The sequence below is a fragment of the Sciurus carolinensis genome, chromosome 10 (genome assembly GCF_902686445.1).
Source record: "Sciurus carolinensis chromosome 10, mSciCar1.2, whole genome shotgun sequence".
NCBI classification, from domain to species: domain Eukaryota; kingdom Metazoa; phylum Chordata; class Mammalia; order Rodentia; family Sciuridae; genus Sciurus; species Sciurus carolinensis.
In genome coordinates, this window is record NC_062222.1 from 136,915,457 (window position 1) to 136,936,868 (window position 21,412).

At 59.5% G+C, this 21,412-nt stretch overlaps 1 non-coding gene across 1 annotated transcript; it reads left to right on the plus strand.

Moving 5' to 3' along the window:
• The first annotated feature begins 1,988 nt into the window (after positions 1–1,988).
• Positions 1,989–2,065, plus strand: Trnat-ugu (transfer RNA threonine (anticodon UGU)). The gene has a single exon. It is a non-coding gene; the product is annotated as a tRNA-Thr (tRNA).
• The last annotated feature ends 19,347 nt before the right edge of the window (positions 2,066–21,412 follow it).

Here is a 21,412-nt window from a genome sequence, read left to right on the forward strand (position 1 = left end):
AGTCAGTTGTTAGCATGAGAAAAGGGAGAAAGAGACTCTGAGGGGACAGGTAAACAAAAGGAAAAGAGAGCAAGAAAAGTAAAGAAATACAAACTTAAAATTTTTTCAATAAGGAGAAAAAAGAAAATCTACAGTATAACAGTCATATAGTAATGAAACCTCCCAGTGTTCAGTAGCCTGATGCAGGAGAGGTACCTGACAATGAGCTTCCAGTCTCCAGCAGGCGTCTCAGGATGGGATTTGCTCCACCTAAAGATGGGAGCTATAGCTTCCAGGATAACCCAAGATGGCCACTCTGGCTTCCAAATGCGTTGGCAAATTGGGAGCTGCAGTTTGGGGTGTGGGCGTGGTCTGCTGGAGGTCCTGGAGGCGGGATGCCGTTGGTAAGGCAGGGGTCCTGTAGGTGGTGTGTTTTACAATAGTAAAAATTGAATGCAATAGAGTGTGACAAATTAGTATATGTTCATGTGCTAGAAGATCTGGTATCATTTTCAGAAAAATGATGGAAATGAGAAATTCTGATACAGGAAAATGCTTATGTAAGAATGCCCAAAGCAGAATCACACACATTGTACAGAGTGAAAAAAGGTGAACAAAAATGTTCCAGAAGGAATCAACCAAGGTGTTCTCAAGGGAGTCTGAGCTGGTAATAGGCACTGCTTTATATTCCCCCAAATGAAGTATTTTTATCTAAAAAAATAAAGAGAGAGTTGGTGTGCCCCTGGTGACCTGGTGGTAGTGCCCAGGGTGGCCATGTCCACCGGGGTTCTGAGTCTTCCTGTGCCACCACCTCACCTGAGCACTGTTTCCTCCCACACAGAGGTGAGCCCAGCACCTGGCCCAAGGCCACACAGCTACTGAGTGGCGGGGAGGGGTCCCAACTCTGCCATCAGAGACTGGGAATTGCCTGGGACCTGCCCCCAGCGGGGCCCCTGGGTTCTCTGTGACCGGCCATCGTGGCCCAGGCTGCCTGCGGGGTCGCCAGGCTCCCGCCTGCCCTCTGCTGGCAGCCTCCCTCCCCGGCTCCTGCCCGAGTGGCACCCGCAGGCCTGCAGGGTCAGTGTGCCAGCTCCATAGTCAGTCCCCTCCCACTGGCCGGGGCTGGGCTGCCTCCTCCGCCTCCCAGAGCCCACGGGGCCTCCCTGCTGTGGTCTCCTGCACGGTGACCCTGGTGTGCGTGTCCCATGTGGCGTCAGGGCTGTCTTCATGGAAGAGAGTTCAGTTCAGTCCGGCTCCCCACGTGCGACGGACCCCGCTCTCCCTGGGTGCAGGAGTGAGCCCAGGTGCTGAGTCCAGGGACGGCGAGGCGAGGGGTTCTCAGCCCTGCTCTGACAGCCTGGGTCCGGGTCCTGGCTCACCACTGCCGGCGTCGCGGGCCACGAACTTCCCTTCGCCTCCTTTGACTCTCAGAGGGACGGCTCTGCCCTGATGGGAGGATTCGGGGAGCCGACCTCGTGGGCCTCAGTGTCTGCTGGACCTGTTTGCAGAGAACCCGCGAGCTTGGACTGCGCTCAGCGGGTGCCTGGGAGGCTGTGGCCCTGGGCTCTGCTGTAATGAGCAGGAACTTCATTCCGGATCCAGCCTGATCCGACCAAAGTCCTCCAGGAGCCAGGCCCAGACCCTGCAGGCGCTGTGCCCCACGGGAGCTTGGGCAGGAAGAGGGAGGCTGCCCGCGGATTGCACGTCCTGACCTGCACTACACCACGGGTGGTCAGGCGGGACCATGTCCTGTGCCCCCATGTCCTCCCCCCACAGGCCAGTCACGTGGGCTCCTAAGATGCCTGTGGAATTCCATGTCCCGTGTCCGCCTGGCTGGTCCCAGAGCCGAGGTCCAGCGTCAGTGAAAGTGTTGCTGTGAAGGTTTCTTTTTGGTGAGACTTGGAAATTAGTTCACCCCGAGTCACACCGATGACCCTTCATAATGCTTCATAATGCTGGTGGGCTGTGTCCAAGCAGTTGATGACTTTAAGAGGAGAAATACTGGGGCTGGGGAGATAGCTCAGTTGGTAGAGTGCTTGCCTTGTAAGCACAAGGCCCTGGGTTCGATCCCCAGCACCCCCCCCCAAAAAAAAAAAAAAAAAAGAGGAGAAATACTGACTTCTCCCCAAGAGGGCATTCCATTGGCAGATGGCCCTCGGCCGGGGCTACAGTAGCAGCTTCCCTGGGACCCCAGCCTGCCCTAAAGATTTGGGCTTCAGTCCTCGTGGTCACTGGAGTCAGTTCCTTGAAATAAACCTCCTATCTCCCCACAAAAGTCTGTGCTTATACATCCACACACGGCTGCGCTTGGTGTCCACGGAGGACTGTCCAGGATCCCTGCAGGTACCACGAGTCCCTTAAACGGAACAGTGTAGTATCTGCTCGTGAGCTGGCCTCCCGTTCACCTGAGCCACCTCCGGAGGACTTACAGAACTGAACGCGAGTCAGTGCTGATGGACAGTCGCTGGACTGTTGCCCAGGGCGCAGTGACAAGGAAGGCCTGTCCATGTTCAGCCAGGCACAATTTGTTCTCAGGTACTTTTGATCCTTGATTGGTTGGATCCACTGATGCGGAGCCCAGGGACTGAGAGCCAACTGTATACACACACAGACCCCCACAGAGCTGCGTGCCTGAGGGGGCGTGTTGGAGGTCACGGGCACGCCGGAACCTCGGGAGGAGTTCAGACTGAATCGGGCCCAGTAATGGCGAGCGGCAAGAGCACAGACCTCAGGGCTTTGCCTCGTGGTGGATCGTCCTTTGTAGCAGGCGCTCTCCCTTCAGGCGAGGGAGCATTCTGAAGCTGTTCTCCGCGCCCCTGAATCGGCAGCATGGCTCCTCCTGAGCTCTGAGGCCCCGGCTAAGGGAGGCAGGGCCACTCAGCCCCAGCCCTGCGAGGCTGGACAGCCCAGTGGCTGAGGTGGCAGGTGCGCGTGGTGTGGACGCACCGCGGGGAGGGGTGGTGCGCGGCCCGTTTGGGACACGCGGGGGGTGGCACTCAGCCCAGGGCATGACTTAACACCCAGGAGTGTTCATTTCTGGGGTTTCCCGTCCAGTGTTTTTGGACCAAGGTTGACTGAGGGCAACTGGCCCCGTGGAAGGTGGAGTCTGGGTAGAGACTGCTGTGCACACGTCCCGTGGGCCCTGTCCCTCCAGGACCCGGATCAGAGCAGGCCCCTTCCAGGTCTGGGCCAGGATCAGTCAGCACCGTGGTTAGCAGCTGCGTCCTGTGCGTTACCCCCGTGGTGCCTCTGGGGACCCGGCCTGGCCTCACCTGCTGGAGGTCGCCTGGGCCTCCTGTGTGGATCGACCTCGGGCCAGCGGCCTGCCTCCGCCTCTTGGGGCAGGAAGTCCCATCTGGGTGTCAGGGAGGCGCTTCTTACCTTCGAATGCTTGTTGGGTGGCCAGCTGTCCTCCGCGTCCACCCACAGCCAGCCCTGCGCTGGGCTTCTCCGGCCTGCCGCTCCCTGCTCCGCGCCTCTGTCTGCGGACTTGGTTTTTCTGCCCTCCCCTCGGGGATCACGGCCGGCCATCAGTCTTGTCTGTCGTCTGTCTCCGGGAGCCGTCTTCCTACTCCTGCAGGTAACGGGGCTCATCCCCTTCCCTCCCCTCATGGAGATGGTTCTCTTCCCCGGGTGGAGAGAAGGCCGCGCCGCGCACTCACGCCGGGCCGGGGGCTCAGCGGTGCAGCGCCCTCTCCTGGGGCCTGCCTCGGTGGCCCTCCGCAGCCTTGGCCCATTCCCCGTGGGAAGTGTGCTCCACCCTTTCCTACAAGGTGGAGGCTGCTCTTCATTTGTGGGTGGAGACGAGAACTGGCAGCCCACCCGGCACCTCAGACCCTCCAACCCTCCCTCCCGAGGCCGCGCCCTCTCTCCAGCCCCGCCCTTGGAGCCTAGCTCTCCCAGCCCCCTCCAGGGTGGTCTGTGTGATGCCAGAGTGCCCTCCTCGGGCTCCAGGATGCCTCAGGACCAGGGATGGAGGCAGATGGGAGCACGGGACCTGCTGGCCGGGCTGGGAGGAGGCAGCTCCCACCGCTCCCTGCTCTGCAGGCTGGAACCAGGCACAAGCCTGGCCCTGCTGCAGGGAGGTCCTCAGCTCCACTGGCAGGGGAGGGGCAAGGTGGGGTGGACCGCTCACCTGCCACAGGAGGAAGCCCTCAGCTGCCGGCCGTGAGCTTCGGTCACAGGCAGCCTGTTTTGACCCTGGATGTCCCCACTCTGCTGGGAGAATCAGGGTGCTCATGCTGTGGGCTGCCTGAGTGCACAGTACGACCTTTTCACCTCCACACAGGGAAGAGGATCCATCTCCATTTGAGGAGTGTGTCCTCTCCAAAGGCATGTGGAAGCCCTGCCCCCAGCACCCGACTCTGACTGCATTTGGAGATAGGTAAAAAATGAGGTCATTAGGTGGCCCTCATCCAACTGACTGGTGTCCTTATGTGTGAGTCCGTTTTCCATTACTGTGACAAAATGCCTGGGAAAAATTTAAAGGAGGAAGGATTTATTTTGGCTCACAGTTTCAGAGATCTCGGACACGTCACTTGGTTCCATTGTTTGTGCCTGAGGCGATGCAGACACCACAGCAGGGAGGGTGTGGAGGACCAAAGCTGTTCGGGTCAAGGCAGCCAAGAAGCAGAGAGAAGGAGGGGCTGGGGACAAGATGTAGTCCCTGGGGGCACCTGAGGACCCACTTCTTTCAACTAGGCCCGCCCCTTCAGTGTCCACCACCCCGACTCACCCGTTCAGCCATCAGGAGATTGATCCAGACACACAGGCCGGTGCTGGGCACAGGAGGGCCAGCTGGCAGAAGGAGGGAAAGCAGAAACACTAAACTGGCCCAGTCCAAGGAGCCTTGGCGGTGCTGCCCCTGACGAGAGCCGATCTGCAGAGCAGTAGCTCTTGCCAGGTGGGTCGCTATCTATGGCGGCTTCCTGCCTCCAAGCAGCTGGTGAATGACAGCACTGGAGACCCTGAGCTTTGTGTCTCCACACAAGGCCTGGAACTTGCCCCAGCACTGCCTCCTGGCCACATCGATGGCCCGAGTGCCTCAAGGGGAAGCACCTGGGAACCTGGTGGCATCACGGAGCAGCTCTCCAGAGACACGGGCTGGTGGCACTTGTCCCTGGCTGTGGCCCTAGGATTCCCAGAGCCTCTTGCAGAGCCGACTTCAGAGGACTGTCAACAGATGGGGGGTCTTAACGTAGGCCCAACCCTCCAGCATGTCGGCTTAGGAACCGACTTCCTCAACAAGACCCCTGAAGCACAAGAAGTAAAATCAAGAATCAATACATGGGATGCAATCAAACTAAAAAGCAAAGGACACAGTCAAGAACCTGGAGAGAGAGCCTACAGGGTGGGAGAAAATCTCTGCCACCTGCACCTCAGATAGAGCGCGAATCTCCAGGATACACAAAGAACTCAAAACGCTTCACACCAAAACACCCAAACATCCCAGTCAATAAATGGGCAAAGGAACTGAACAGGCACTTCACAGAAGAAATACAAATGGTCAACAAATATATGAGCTGCCGTCCTCGCAGCGCGTCCCAGCCGGCTTTCTCCCTGTCTGTGGTTCTTGCTGTCTCCAAAATGCCGCTGGAGAACCTGGAGGAGGAGAGTCTGCCCAAGAACCCCGACCTGCGCATTGTGCAGCTGCGCTTCCTGCTGAGCCTGCCGGAGCACCGCAGGACTCGGCGGTGCGCGAAGAGCTGATGGCGGCTCGCCGTCAGCGACAACAACATGGCTCCTTATTATGAAGCCTTGTGCAAACCCTCGACTGGAAGATGGACATGGACCTCCTCAATAAGATGAAGAAGGCAAATGAAGAAAAGCTGAAGCGTTTGGATGAGGAGCTGGAGGATGCCGAGAAGAATCTGGGGGAGAGTGAGATTCGGGATGCAATGATGGCAAAAGCTGAGTACCTGTGTCGGATAGGCGACAAGGTAATTGGATGGAGCTGGAGACTGTCTGTCATGCCAAGTGAAACAAGCCAGTCCCCAAAAACCAAAGGCTGAATGTTTTCTGATAAGCCGAGGCTGTTCCACAGTGGGGGTGTATAGCGAAGAGTGAGGAAATTCTGTGCAGAGGGGAGTGAGGGAGGATGGGGGTGGGACGGGAAGGACAGTGAGTGAGCCAGACATTATTACCCTGTCTACATGTGTGAGAAAAAATTATTTAGATGTCACTGTCAAAAAGATAATGAAAAACCAGTAAAAGTAAAGGAAAGAAATCATGCAGGAAACACAGTGTGCATGATTTCAAATTTTTAAAATTCCTCACAGCATATTTTATGACAGAATACAGTCTGTCCTTCTAAACTTTCTACTTGCCGTTTTGCATATGATTCCCTGTAAACAGCACTAGGCCAAAGTGGCCAATAATGTCACGCCTTCCAGGTCAGCTCTCCTGCCAGGAAGGCGAAGGGTTGGAAATCTCCAAATGTGAGTGTGGATTTGTCTTTCTAGTTTTATTCATTTTTACTTCATATATTTTGAAATTTTGTTATTGGGTCCATAGGCAATTAGGGTTGTTTTAGTTTCTTGAAGAAGTTACTCTCTTAAGGTCATGAAAGTTCCCCTTTAGCTCTGAAAATATTTTCTTGAAATTTCTTTTCAGTTAATAGCTGTGCTGAAGATCTTTGAAGCTTCCTGTCCCCATCTATGGCTTTTAAGCCATGGGTGTGTTGATACGTAGTGTGACATGTGGATCTAGCATCTAGTTAGCATCTAGTTAGTACTTGCTGTTTACACAGGTTGAACCTTTATACCTCTGAATTACCATATACAGTTCATTTATATTTACATCAATCATTGATACTGTTGGGGCAAAAAGAACCCCTGAGATGAAGGTCAGTGAAAGTGGGTTGTGGAAAGCAGGTTGAACAGTCCTGCCATAAGGCTCAGAGAAGATGCTGGAATGCTTTTGCTGCAATTGTCCATTCTCTCGTTTATGACATGGTACACAGTAACAGATTTATCATTGGTTAACACAGTTTTCCAAATAAAAATTCTGTTAAAAAAAAACAAATATATGAAAAAATGTTCAACATCTCTAGTAATTAGAGAAATACAAATCAAAACTACCCTGACGTTTCATCTCACGTTGGTCAGAATGGCAGTTATCAAGAATACAAGAGCAATGAAGGTTGGAGAGGATGTGGAGAAAAGGCACATTCTACACTGCTGGTGGGTCTGCAGATTAGTGCAGCCACTCTGGAAAGCAGTGTGGAGATTCCTCAGAAAGCTTGGAATGGACCCACCATTGACCCAGCTATCCCACTCCTCAGATTATACCCAAAGGGCTTAAAATCAGCATACTACAGTGACACACCTCAACACATCAAATGTATAAACATATCAATGTTTCTCGCAGCTCAAATCACAATAGCTAAGCTATGGAACCAAACTAGGTGCCCTTCAATAGATGAATGGATAAAGAAAATGTGGTGTATACACACAATGGAATACTACTCAGCCATAAAGAAGAATAAAATGATGGCATTTGCCCATAAATGAATGATACTGAATACTATCATGCTAAGTGAAATAAGCTAATCCCAAAGAACCAAAGAATGTTCTCTCTGATAAGCAGATGCTAACACACAATAAGCGGGGAGTGGGAGGGAAGAATAGAAGTACTTTGGACTAGACAAAGGGGGATGGGAACAGGAGAGACAGTGGAATGACTCGGACATCACTGTCCTACCTTCATAGGTGACTCCACATCACGTACAACCTCAAGAATGGGAAGTCACGCTCCATGTGTGGGTCATACACCAGAACACGCTCTACTTGCATGCACATCAAGAAAGAACAGACTTGAAAAAGAGATGAGGGGTCTGGCCACACCATGAGCCAACGGCGACCTTGGCGAGAGACTTGCAGGTGCCCTGGTCTCCCCAGTGCTGGGGCCACACCTGGATGGCAACCCCACCGCGCTGGGTGCCTGCCTCTACTGCTCCAGGGGCAGCAGATGTGGGACGCAGAGGCGGCTGCCGAGTGCGGCTGGGAGGTCCAGGAGGGGACAAGAGGCCGGGCCTTGCAGAGGGCATTTCTGTCCCCCAGCGCGCAAAAGCAAGTCCTGTGACCTGGCCCCAACCCCAGAGGAGCGAAGGCTTTGCTGCTCTGGAGGCTGGAAGTCCAGGGTCAGGAGGCAGGCGGTCCGGTTCCTGCTGGTTCCAGGGGCCTCCATTCCAGGCCTCTCCTGGCATGAGCTGTCCAGCCTCTGCCTCCGTCCTCCTGCCCTTGCCAGGGGGCGTCTCTCATTCCCTCTCCTTCCTCGTGGGTGCGATCCATCTCCACAGGACGAGCGCATCCTGCTGTCCTCAACTTAGTCACATCGGCAAAGACTATTTCCAGAGGAAGTCGCGGTCGCAGGACCCAGGACGGGCCTGGGCAAGTCTCTCTGGAGCCTCCGTTTACCCCATTCCAAGGGGCGGGACTGAAAGGGGCTCATGAAGGCCCTGTTCATAGAGACCTGAGGGGCGAGGGGACCCACTGGGCAGAGGCCAGGGGCTGGAGGCCATGCCCAGGGCAGGTGATGGCTGTGGACAGGAGAGGGGTCAGCACAGGAACTGGGCCATCCACAGAGGAGCACAGGGGGTCAGACCGTGGTATGGGCAGGAGGAAGGGCCACTGTCCTGCCTGCCCTGTCCCGGTGTCCTGATGGCCAGTCTCACCCGGAAGCCAGAGGGTAGGGCAGGTGGGGCCTTGGAAGGCACCCCCTGGGCACAGGTGGGGCAGGACCTGGGAGAGCAAATGCAGTGCCGCCAGCCAGGCCCCTGAGGCACTGGGGAGCCGGGAGAGTGCCTGCGTCCAGGCCTGGGGCTGGCCTGCTGCTGGCCCTGGGCGACCCCTCTCCCTCCCTCTTTTCCTCCTACAGTCACTTCCGAACTCCAAGGGCGCAGGGACGAGCTGACTTGTTGTAGCCTCGTGGTCCCTGGACTGCGGGCCTAATGGAGAAGTAACTGGCCAATAGGTCAGATGACCGGGGGTGCAGGGGCGGCCTGCAGGTGACAGGCTCCCAGCCCAGCTGCGTGGGGGCTGAGCTGAGTTCCGAAGAGGCCCAGACCTGCAGAAGGGGCGGCAGGTAGGGCTGGGGGTGTTCTGCACCCAGAGGGAGCCGACCTCCCAGCTCCACGTTGGTGACGATCGTGACCCCAGGCGGCGTGGTCCGCGTCTCCCGTGCTCGCTGTCCTCTGGGCAGATGAGAAGACCACGGGGCTCCTGGGCCCGGACTGGGGTCAGAGGGAAGAGGTGTGGGCGCACAGCTGGAGGGGTGGCCAGGGAAGGCCACGTGGGAACAGCATTCCGGAAGGGGAGGCGGAAGCTGTGTCCCCTCCCTGAAGTGCAGTCCCAGGGCAGCCGGGTGGGGGACAGCAGGGGCTGGTCACGTTCATACCTCTAGGCCTAGAAGCTGCCCCCCACTCCCGCTCCTCCCTCTTCCCTGGCAACATGCAAACCTGAGGCTCCGGAAGCGAAGCTTCCCTCCTGGAGCTGCTGCTGATGAGGAGCTGAAGCGCGGGTCCCCAGCCCCAGGCGTCCGCCCTGCGGGCTCCCTCTCCACCCGCAGTACCCACCCTGGGTGGCCAGGGGTCTTTCTGGCGGTGACTGCATCAGCGCAGCCGTGTAACTGCACGTCGGGGCAGCAAGCGGCGCCCTGCCGTTCTGCACCTAGCTCGTCCCGCAGGCTCTGTCGACAGGGTGTGGCCGTTGTGCATCTCTCTGCTCCAGGCTGCCTCCTTCCTCAGAGCGTGCCCGGGCGTCCCTCCTCTTTCAGGAGCCTGCTGTCGGGAGCCGTATCGTGTCCGTGCACGTTGAGCGGACGCGCAGTGTGCACCTGGAAGTAGGAACCACACGAAGGTGCTCGACAGCGTGCGGCTGGGCGTGCGTGGAGCAGCGGGACTCTGCAGGCACCCCAGAGCCCCGCTCGCCCCTTCCCGAACTACCTGTCATGCAAAGATGGGTCTGGGCTGAGGGGCGGGGCCCACAGTGGCTCAGTGGTGAGGCTGGGGCCTCCAGGACGCTGGGGAGGGTGCGGCCAGTGCAGGGCAGTGCTCAGGGCTCCTGCCGCCTGCTTGCAGGAGGCCCCTGGCTTTGGACCGTCAGGCTGTGTGCTCAGCACAGAGCCAGGTTCAGGGCGGGTGCCGTCTCGGGTGGGCCACTCCCTGAGGCACCCGGGGCGGCTGTGGCTGCTGGTGAGGCTCGGCTGGGCGGCTGGCCGCGGGTCTGCGGGGTAGATACACCTCCCCTCGTGTGGCTCCGTCCCTGGTGGGTGCTGCTGGAGGCGAGTGACCTGCCGACGCCCGCAGCTTTCACCAGGCGTTGCCCCGTCCAACCTCGGTCCCCGCCTCCACCCATTTCTAGAATGACGGTTCAGGAGGGCAGTGTCTATCACCTCATTCTGTCCACCCTGACGGTGGCCGTGTCCACTGCCCCCTTGTGCAGCGCTCCCTTTTTCCCAGCGTGCTGTCTCCCGTTATGGCCATCATTCTTTTTTTTGTATTTTTCCTTGCGGTGCTGGGGTTGACCCAGGGCCTGTGCTTGTGAGGCCAGCCCTCTACTGACTGAGCTGTGTCCCGGGCCATCTTTCTTTTTTGATGTCAGATCACCCCAGATCTGGCCGCCGAGCCCCTCCTCTTGACAGGTCCTGCCCGTGTTTGAAGTCTCGATGCACCACCTGTCACAGAGCGCGGCCCTCTGGGTCTGCCCTGGAGTCCTTCCCTGGACCTGTGCTACGGCTTGGATGTGTGGTGTCCCCCACAAGCTCACGGGCGAGACGCTGCAGGAAGCTCCGGAGAAGTGAAGGGGCTGTGAGAGCCTTAACCCAGTGAATGAGTCCCCATGGGATTAACCCATGGTGGGCGTGGCTGGGGAGGTGGCATTGGCGTGGCTTTGGGTACATGTCTGTATCTGGAGAGTGCGGTCGCTGCTTCCTGATCACCAGGTGAGCTGCTTCCTCTGCCGCCCTCTCCCGCCATGATGTCCAGCCTCACCTCTGGCCCTGGGGAATGCAGCCGGCCTTCTATGGGACTGGGACCTCTGAAGCCGTGAGCCCTCAGATAAACTCTCCTCCTCTGCAGTGTGCTGGTCGGGTCAGTGAGTCACAGCAGCCAAAAAGCTGGCTAGCGGGCCACTGGCCTGGTTTTGGCTCTGCTCCGAGGGAGGGAGGTTTTTCAGGAGCCAGCGTCTTGGTCCAGGTGAGTGTGTGGCAAGGGTTAAGTTACAGCGACTGGTCCACTTCCGAGCTTCTCTTCTCACGATAAAGTGCTGGGGGAGCTGGAAGAGCGTGAGCCCACGGCTCAGCCAACAGCCGTTTCCCCGGGGCTGAGCCCGGGGGGCCCTCCTCTCCCCTCGGATCCCCGCTAGGAGCAGACCCCTGCCTGGCACGGTTGCTGCCAGTGTGGGCGGGCTGTTTCCCACACTCCTCCTGGTGCCCCCACGGGCAGGCACTGTCCTCGGTAGACCCCCCTTTCCTCAGCACCCTCCCCTCAGGGACCCTGGACTGCCAAGCCACCTGACCGTGGGGTGGTCATCTGCCGCTCACCGGGGCTGGAGGGAGTGCGTTCCCTGGTCTTGGCTCCTCGCTCCCTTACCTGGGCCAGAGGTGGCAAGTGGACAGGGAAGAAGGAACCCAGACAGGGGCAGGGCTGCGAGGAGGCCCGGGTTCCCCGGGGCTGACCCTGCAGCCCCGTGTTGCCCAGGGCTGAGCACTGGCCCAGCACGCCACGGGGCAGAACCGTCCACGCCCAGGCCACCACCGCTGACCACTGGGCACCCTGGCGGGCGATCCCAGCTCACGGAGCCTGGGCATCCCTGCTCCCTGATGACCCCACATTGCGGGCTTGGCGTGAGGGTTCGGAGAGGAAACCGGAAGTGAGCTCGTCCAGAGCAGGGCTGTGAGTGCGCAGTGCGGTGACCGGTGCCTGCAGGGCTCTCGGGACAGCGGCTGAAGTGCACCTAAGTCGGGGAGACATGAGAACCCCGCACTGCTGCGCACCTCAAGCCCAGCTCGGCGTCACAGCTCGCTGGGGACTGGGTCCTGCCCCGAGCTTGCAGCTTGGTAAGCAGGGGTGGGCTGCTTCCTAGGAGGCCGGGCGACCCTCCCCCTGAGGACCCTGGGGAGGTGGTGCTCCTCCACTCGGAGGCCTGGAGAACGAGGCAGAGAGCCGGGAACACAGCAGGGGCAGGGAGGGGCGGCCAGCGGGCTCTGTTGTCCCCGAGAGAGGGAGGAGAGCTCGACCCCAGGGTGGCGCGACGGCACCCTACAGGTATCAAGCCCTCGTGTCTGGAAGCAGAGAATATTACCTGCGCTGCCCCTGGTGAGTGCCGTCACTGGTGACGGGTAGAAGGCCAGAGGGACAGAGGCCCAGCTCACTTTCCCACCACACCCCCGTGATGACACCCGTCCTTCTTGAGGGCAGAGCCCTGTGGCCTACCACTCTGGAAGGCCCCGCCTCTCAGCACCGTGGCTTGGGGACAAAGTCCCAGCTCAAGCACGGGCACATATTCACATGCAGCATTGCCCAACACATCGGATGGGACTCTACAGATGTGACAGCGGATGCCGGGAGGGGCGGGCACTGTGGGTTGTCCTCCTGGGACCTGCCTGGAGCAGAGGAGCAGAGACAGGTTGACAGGAAGGCGGGCAGCGTGACCCCTGAGGTGTGACATGGTGCCACTGGCTTTGAAGGAGCACAGGCCACTGCCAAGGGACATGGGCGGCCTCCCAGGCTGCAGCAGGCAGTGGACGGGCCTTCCCCTAGAGCCTCCAGGGGCTGGCCCTGCCGCAACTGTCTTGTGGATGATTTTAGGCGTCTGGGCTCCAGAACTGTAGGATGATAAGCCGAGGTAGCGTAGCTGTCTCTCCAGCCTCCAGGTCCTGGCGGAGAGGACCGTGTCCTGCCCATCCTCGGGATGACAAGGACCTGGAGACTCACAGAAGATGCCAGGAAGACACAGCCACAAGGGCACAGGGGTGGGTTGAGTGGGGTGGCGCAGCAGGCGGGGAGACTCGGCTGGCAAGGAGACGCCTGGAGAGAATGGCTGGACTCTGGGGGTGGAGGGACATGGACCTCTAAGCAGGGGACTAGGAACAGGTACTGGAGGACCCTCGGGGATACCCTCAAAGTTCAGCGAATATCCTTGGGCTTTAGACCAGTCAGAAACAAAACCACTTGAGGCAGGAAAACATTCAGAAAATGACAGAAGTACCCATGTGCTGACCACTGGCCAGGCCTACACTTTTGAATTTCTTTCTTTTCAAAACAGTGGCCCACATTTTGGTGCTCAGCCATGGTTCCTGGTCCTTTCCATCTCTAGAAGTGCCCGCTGGCCCCAAGTGGACACGTGCCCTGCCGGCGCAGGGTCTGTTTATGGGTGATGCCCCACCTGCCGCCTGATTCAAGCAAAGGGTGCGCTGCCGACGCCTCTGCCTCTGCCGCGGTCGCTCGCGGTGCTGTGTGGGGTCTGTGGGCGCCGCTCCCGGGGGCTGCCCACTGGGGTTCTGCTGTGGGAGGCCACAGGGGCTCTGTGCCCCGAGCAGTGACTGCACAGAGGGGCCTCAGGCCGTTCTCATTCCCCACGCCCCACGGTCCCCTGTGGCTGCGGAACAAGTCACCCCGTTAGCAGCACACACCACCCACTGGCCAGGCCTGGGTCAGCGGGCTTCCGGAATGTTAGGGGGGAGACGGGCACCTCTCTGAGGGCCTCACAACACTGCCGCAGCCCCTTGCTGTGAGGGGAAGCCGGGCCCCTGCGGTTGGGGGAGAGCTAGCCGAGGCCCGGCCTGGGCCTGTGCGGGGGCAGGGACCCTGAGGTCACCTTGCTGCCAGTGGGTGCCCCATCGGCCTTGCACTTCCCGACGGCGGACTCCCGCCAGCGACATCGCAACGGAGGAGATGGGCGGCCAGGCTACGCTTGGATCTGCACAGTGAGCGGTGCTTTGAGGGGGGTGAGCAGGGCTCACAGGGGTCAGCAGGCAGAGGAGCACAAGATCCAGGAGGCAGGGTCCACGTAAACCCGCCCGGGCAGGAGCAGTGAGGGGTGGCTCCGAGCTGCCTGGTAGGGTGGTGCCAGTCCTGCTGCCAGCGTCGCTGGACCAGGCGGGTGTTCTTTATGTTGCCTTGAGCTTCCCAGGTGGCATTTTAAGGGACCTGGTCACCCCAGGGAGGTGGGCGGAGCTGTTAGACAGTGTGCGGTTGGTCCAAGGCTGGGCCGAGGTTGAGCCCTGGGAGGAGGGCTTAGGTTGTCAAGCGGCCAGTCTGTCCCAGCCCCTGCCGTTCTGGCCTCCCTGGGGCTCCTTGGCTTCTAGAACCTCCTCCAGGCCTCTGCCTTCATCTCCACAGGGCCTCCTCCCTGCGTGAGTCTGTTCAGGCTCCCCTTCCACGAGGACACCCGTCGTGGGGGACGAGGGCCCACCCTGCTCCAGTGTGACCTCTGAGCCCAGGCATTTGCCATGACCCGTTTACAGGTTTGCAATCTGGGTTCCCAAGTTGCGTTCTGGTGGGACGGTAGTTAATGCCACAAATCTGGCCCTTGCATCAGCATGTCCATCCTGCCAGGCTGGGCCTCTGTGGAGACCGGAAGGGGCGTCCTCAGTGCTGTGCCGAGGCCTCTCAGGGAGCACAGGGAGAAGAGGCATGAGCTGGAGGCCCAGCCCTGGCCGGCAGATCCCTCTGCCCCTGGGGAGGCCCAGCCTCCCTGACAAGGAGCTTCTCGTCTGGGAAAACAGAGCCCATGACAGTCACGGCGGTGCCTCCCGCCGGCTGGCCCCGGTTTCCACCCCATACTTCAGAACCCAGGCAGGGCAGAATGACCCCCTTCCATCCTCTTAGAGTCCTGGCTGGGACGGAGGACAGAGCTGACCCAGGCAGGCCAGCAGGGGAAAGCGAGGAGTTGCTCACAGGCTTCCCACGGCCCGGGAGCCCTCCTGAGGAAACAAAGACCTGGAGAAGCGGGCAGAAGCAGCCGCCCAGTGCGGGACCCTCTGCAGGCCGCAGACCGTGCAGCGGGGACTGGGTGGGGTCCGTGGGCAGCTGGTGGGGAAGCGACCGGAGCCGAGGCAGTGGAGCCAGGCGTTTGCTGTTCTGCGGCCCCGACCTCCTGGCCCTCGCGGGGAGGGCGCTGCTGGCTCCAGCACGCTGTCTTCCACTGGGACTTCATCTCTGCGTCTAAGAAACAACGAGAGGCCCAAGTGGCCTCTATGCCCCCGATGCTTTCAAGTGCCTTTGACTTAGAGAGCAGGACGCCGGGGCAGCCTGTCCCCCTGCGCCTGCAGCCACTTGTGCTGGGCTGGGGGGCATCGAGCCCGCCCATGAGGAGCCTGGCCAGCAGCTGGGAGGGCAAATTGGGAAGTCCGTGGTTTGCCGGGGTGCAGGGAGCCTGTCCCCAGCACTCTGTTCCTGAGTGCGGGCTTGATTCCACCCCTCCACCAGCTCTGGGAGCCGGTCAGCTAGCTAGGGAGCAAAGCCGGGCTCCCATAGCAGAGCGCGCTCGCCAGGGTCCGCCAAGGTGCTTGGGAGAGCGTGGGGCACTTGCCAGGAGGACCGGAAGTAACGGGGTGGCTCCTCTGCACAGGTGGGGAGCCGCCAACCGGTGCCTTCCGGGCCCTGAGGGGAAGGGCTGGACCCAGAGCTTGGATCCCGTAGGGGCAGGTGGCGGGAGGGACTCCGCCCAGGAGAATCCAGCGTCTTTGCTCATTTAGAGCCAGTCCTGTCCCATCCTGTTCTCTGGTGCTTCCTGCCTGGGTTTCTCCTGGGGCCGGGGTGCTAGGTCTGAGAGCGCCCTCATCCCTGCTCGCTTCCCGTGCATCTGCTTTTTAAATAGGCACTGAGACCTGTTGTGAGACCGCGGACAAGTCCCCGGTCCCTCTCACTGCTCACCTGTGAGGTGGGGAGCCCTGAGAGCAGCCCTTTAGGTCAAGCTGACGAGCGCCTGGCACAGAGATAGCTCCCAGGAGTGGCGGGCACCCCGGCGACCCGTCAACACCAACGCTCTCAGGAGTAGAATTCCGCCTCCGGACGCTCTGCTCTCTTCTCTCCTGGGAAGGTGCCACTTGGTACCGCCATGTGGAAAGACAGGTCACTCTTCTACATCCCTGAAGAAAATGGGGGCAGTATACCACGTCCCTGAAGGCCCCCTTTCCGTTTCCAACTCCCAGCCAATTAGGGGACAGTGAGGATAGGCCTGGACTGAAGCGTCTGATGTGCGACATCCTGACGGACCCTGGCTCTCTCGCACGTGGGGATGAGGGCAGGTAGTGTCATCTGGAGAAATCCACTTCCCTCACACACACAGCACAGCCGCTCCCCGGAGGCCGCTCAGATGAGCAGGCGGAGACACCTGACCTACAGAGCCCCTCCCTGAGCGGGGACGGCGGGGACTGGGGCGCTGTGGAGGGCACGTGTCACTTGTCAGCCAGCCACCAACACCGTGAGGGAGAGGAGGCGCTGCGTGGAGAAGCCCGGTGGGGACAGGAGCCGTCAGCCTGTGCCTCGGAACTCCTGGGCAGTCCCTGGCCTCTTGTAAGCTTTCCCTATAAGCCGTATGCCTTGCAAACTGTCCCTGGGCACTTTTCTCTGTCCTTTCTGCAAACTACCTCACTGTCCTGGGACAAATGGGCTGTGGTCAGAGACCACAGGCCCCGGTGCCTCAGTTCCCTCCGCGGTCCTCCCGCCTCGCGAGCAGCAGGGGTGCCTGCCGCAGACACTCCCGGCAGCCCTGCCCCTGTGTCCAAGCAGGTGGCGTGAGATGCCATCACCAGGGGAATGTTTGTGCAGGGAAAGGGCGCGGCAGTGCTGTGCCCACAGGACAGGACTTTCTGCAGTCAGCAACAACGGGAAGGTACGTGGGGACTCAGGGACGAGCCTCCCAGACAGGATACTGAGTGACAGAAGCAGCCCTGGGTGATGTTCAGAGCAGGCAAAGCTGAGCCCTGTGCGGGTATAAGACTGCACAGCCCAGCAAGGCAGTGGTGACATCAGCGTCCAGGTCCTGGTCACCTTGGGGGCATGAGAAGACAGGGCATTGTGCACTGCCATGGTTTAGAGGTGAGGTGTCCCCACAGGGTTCACGTGAGACTGCAAAACGCTTAGAGGTGAAGTGAGGGTCCTGATAGGGACTGACTGGGTGGCGACTCTAGGTAGGTAGGCTGTGGCTGGAGGAGGGCCATCGAGGGTGAGCCCTGGTGTGTGACTGGTCTGCGTGAGGGGAGTCTTCCTCTCTGCTTCTTGTGCCATGTTCAGAGCTGCTTTCCTCTGCCACACCCTTCTGCCATGACGTCCTGCCTCACCTTTGGCCCAAAGCAATGGAGTTGGCCATCTATGGACAGAGACCTTGAAACTGTGAGCCCCCAGATAAACTTTTCCTCCTCTAACTGTTCTTGTCAGGTCTTTTGGTCACAGAAGTGAAAAAGCTGACCAAATCCGCCTTTCAGGGGCCCACGGTGTTGTTTCTCGCCTTGGGTGGCGGCCACTTGGGTTGCACCTGGGTACATGTTCTGAGATCATGGGAGGCAGGGCCTTCCTGCTTCATGCACTGGCTGTGCGTGAACTATGTTGCACTGTGGGTTCAACTGTGTCCCCTTAGCCTGCAGATTCGTGTGTCTAAGTCCTGAACTTAGAATGTAGCCTCATTTGCAGAGTGGATCTTTAAAGGGGTCATTAAGGTAAAGCGAGGTCATTAGAATGTCCCTAATAGCTACTGGTGTCCTTATAAAAAGGGGGACTCTGGACATAGGGACACACTTGGGAGAGTATGAAATGAAGGCAGAGAGCTACAAGCCAAGGAACAGCAGAGGCCAGGGAGCAGCTGGGGACAGATTCTCCTGTAGCCCCAGAAGGAACTAGCCCTGTTGGCACCTGGCTCTTGACTTCTGGCCTTCTGGCCAGCCAGACTTTGTTAGAGCGACCTTCGGAAACTACTACGTACTGCTTAGTAGTTGAAAAGCTTTTTGAAAAACCCTTGTATTCGGGTCTTCAGCCCAAGTGCTTGTGATTCATATCAGAGTAGAGAACAGAGCCCAGGCCCCCAGCTAGAATACCTGGGGCATCCTCTTGACCCCCTCTTTTGGCCTGGGAGTCTCTGAGAAGCACTGTTGTTTCCCATGAAAGGACCACTGGGCCACCCAGTCACCTTGAATTCTGGCCTGTGCGTGAACTATGTTGCACTGGGGGTTCAACTGTGTCCCCAGGCAGGCTCTGCCTGCCTGGCCCCAGCTGTGTCTGGGCCTGGCAGACGCTGCTCCTTGTGAGGGCCTTTCCTGGCACTGTGGGAACAAGATCTCTAGGTCCACAGGGAGCCCCTCGGGCCCTTAACAGGGGATATGGCGACACCATGTGGTACCCATCTGTGAATGTGGGCTGGGGCTGGAGGGGCATTGCTGGCTCAGCCAGGGCATCCCTTGGCCCAGCATGGGGACAAGGATTGGCCTGCAGCCTCTGAAGGGGGACAGCCCTGGCCTCACTCCCGGATCACCACTTACTGGCTGTGTTCCTTTTGGCCAGTTCCTTTGGCGTTGTCTCCTGTGGCTCCGTGACAAAGTACTGGACTGAGTGGCTTCAACAGAATTGCTTTTGCCACGGCCTGGGAAGCTAGAAGCCCCAAATCAAGACATCACGGGGTTGGTTCCCTCTGAGGGTGGCAGGGTAGGGATGTGGCCCAGGCCTCTCTCTGTGGCTTGCAGATTGTCTTCTGTGCACATCTGTGTCCAGATCTCTTCTTAGGACCCCAGGCAGATTGGATTAGGGCTGCCTTAATGACCCGTCTTACCCTAGTCACTGCTGGGAAGACCTTGCTTACCCACAGTGACCTTCTGAGGTAGTGGTGGTTGGGACTTCAAGGTGTAGCCCTCGTGCGTCTTGTGTCAAGTGACGGTAAAGAAGTTTCCACCTCCCATGTGCTGTGCCAAGCACAGTGCTTGGGCCCCTGAGCACCGGGAGGGCCCAGCCCAGCCTGAGGCTGCCACCCTGTCCAGAGGCAAGCGCTTCCCCCTCAGCCTGCAACCCAGAAGGCAGAACTCCCCGCGGACTCACCAGGCTGTTGGCTTCTGACTTCCACCAAAAGAAGCCCCAGCAGGGGTGGAGGGTGGGGCGAGACAGGCCAGCGTGGCTTCCTCCTTCGCTGCCTGCTGATTAGCTTCTGGAGGCACCTGGGCTCCTCCTTGGCCACAGCTCCTGCCTGGGGCCCCTCAGGTGGCTGCAGAGTTTGCTCCTTCTGCTCCGCCCCCTGGGGCCCAGGCCTTTGCCTGCTATTGACCTGGAGGGTGCCTCCCGCCCTGAGGCTCCTGGCAGTTGCCAGTTCTGTGAGCATCCTGGCCGGTTCCACCCAGGGGGTCTTGGGATGAACGCCAAGGCCAGATCCAGCTTGCTGGAGCCCCGTTTCCTGTGGCGAAGCAAATGCTCTGTGCTACCCGGTCTGTCTCCCCACCACGCTTGTCTGTATTGCCAGTGTTATGTGCACGGGAGGGACACAGGTGCCAGAGGGCAAGAAAGCCGGTCACTGTGGGGAGGTGCGGAATGGGCTCAGCGCCCACATTGATGTGGGGTTGGGTGGAGTTGGGGTGCACTGTGGGCGTCAGCCTGGAGAAGACGCTTCCTGGAGAGAAGAAGGAAGAGCTGGCAGCTGGAGGCACAGGGCACGGGATGGCCCACCCATCCGCCTGCACAGCTGCCAGCACACAGCTCATCTCCAGGGCAATGGGCCAAGCCCCTCTCAGCCTCAGACCCTGCCACGACTCCCCACACCCGCAGAGTAGGATCCAAAGCCCGTAGGAGTCCCCAGCCTCGTGCCACTGAGCAGCTTCCTGCCAGCAAGGGCCCCTCCCGAGGGGCACAGTTCCTTAGGCCTCTTCCCGTTTCACGCCTCTGTGCCTTTGCCCACGCAGCCTGGGAGGCTGTCACTTGCAATTTAACTGATGTCAACTGCCAAGGACTTGCAGAAAGAAAGGCCCGCTCACTGGAGAGCGAGGGCCGTGCCTGCAGGGAAGGGACTGGTCCTGGGGCCTGAGCTCCAGGGGACAACAGCCGAGCTCTTTCTGGCTGCACTGCCCTCCTGCTCCCCACCATCCAGCGCCTTCTTGGTGGTCCAGACGCTGGGGAGGAGCCTCTTGCTTTGGAGTCTGGCGAACACAGGATTCAATCCCAGCTCTGCCACTTGCTGGCAATGGGACCCTGAGCAGGTCCCTCTCAGAGTCGGGTTCTTTACTTCTATGACATAAAACCAAAGGAGGGGCCCAGTGCAAGGAGGCTGCGTGTGGTAAGTGCATACAACTATATTGATGAACAGTCCTGGCTGTGATTTTTGGCTGGTGTTCAGGGCTAGAGCTCGACACCCATGCCTGTCTGGGGTCAGCTTTCCGGGGGAGGTAGGATCCTTGCACTGCAGGCTGGCTGTGAACTAAAGACAACTACAGGGTCGTCAGAGGCCCTGGACTTTGGAGATGGTCTGCTCCCATCAGCTCCCAGAACCTGTGGTGACACTGAGCTTACAGGTGGCCACCAGCACACCCCACGCTGAACCCAGTCCCACGCGCATCTGTCAAGCTCTTCTGTGTGGTCCCGAAGGGGTAACTGCCGGGCTCTGCCCTGGAGCCGCCTATGGTCAAGGGGGAGATGAGTGTGCAAACAGGCAGCAGCAGCACCCAGTGATGGACTCTCGGGGCTGGGGGCCACGGGGCGCACCACCCACAGGCGTGGGTGCCAGCACAGGGTTCCTCGTGGCTGGCTGTTGAGTGAGCGTCAGTTTTAGAAAATGAGCAGGAAGGAGTTGACCAGGCCAAGGGGGAGTGGACCTGAGCTCAGCAATCGCCCAGGAGCCAGTGCCAGGCCTGGGGGCAGTTGGGAGGAGTGGAGGGAGCCACAGGCAGTTTGGTGTTGGACGAGTCACCCAGGACTTCCAGGTGGGCAGTCCAGAAGGGGCGAGACTCCCCGTGGAGAGGAGGCCTCCCGAGGCTGCCCCTGGCGAGGGCGGGGCTGAACCTGGAAGCCACATCTCCAGGCGTCTGCGCAGCGGGTCTCAGAGGAAGCAGGGCACCGTCTCCCTCCCTGGTGAGAGGGAGGAGCAAGCTCTTCGGCACCTCCCCTGACAGGAGCACGTTCCCACCTTAGGACACCCCCACTCCTGACCTCCTCTAACCCGTGTCCTTCCCAGGGGCCCCACCTCCAAATACCATCGTATTGGAGCTTCAGCATAAGAATCTGCGGGGACACGAACCTTCCGTCCAAAGCAGAGCGAGGACCCAGCTTCTGGCCATTCGCCTCAGCCTCCAGTGCCGACGTCCACATTTGTGAGCATTTGGAATGTGCCGATTTCACTGAATGTGATCAGCCACTAGGCTTGAGCCCACAGCCCTCTGCCGCCCCTGTCATGCCTACGTGCAGCCTGGATGAGGGGAATTGCACACCACAAAGACCTGTGCTTTGGAGAGGATAAAACGCCCT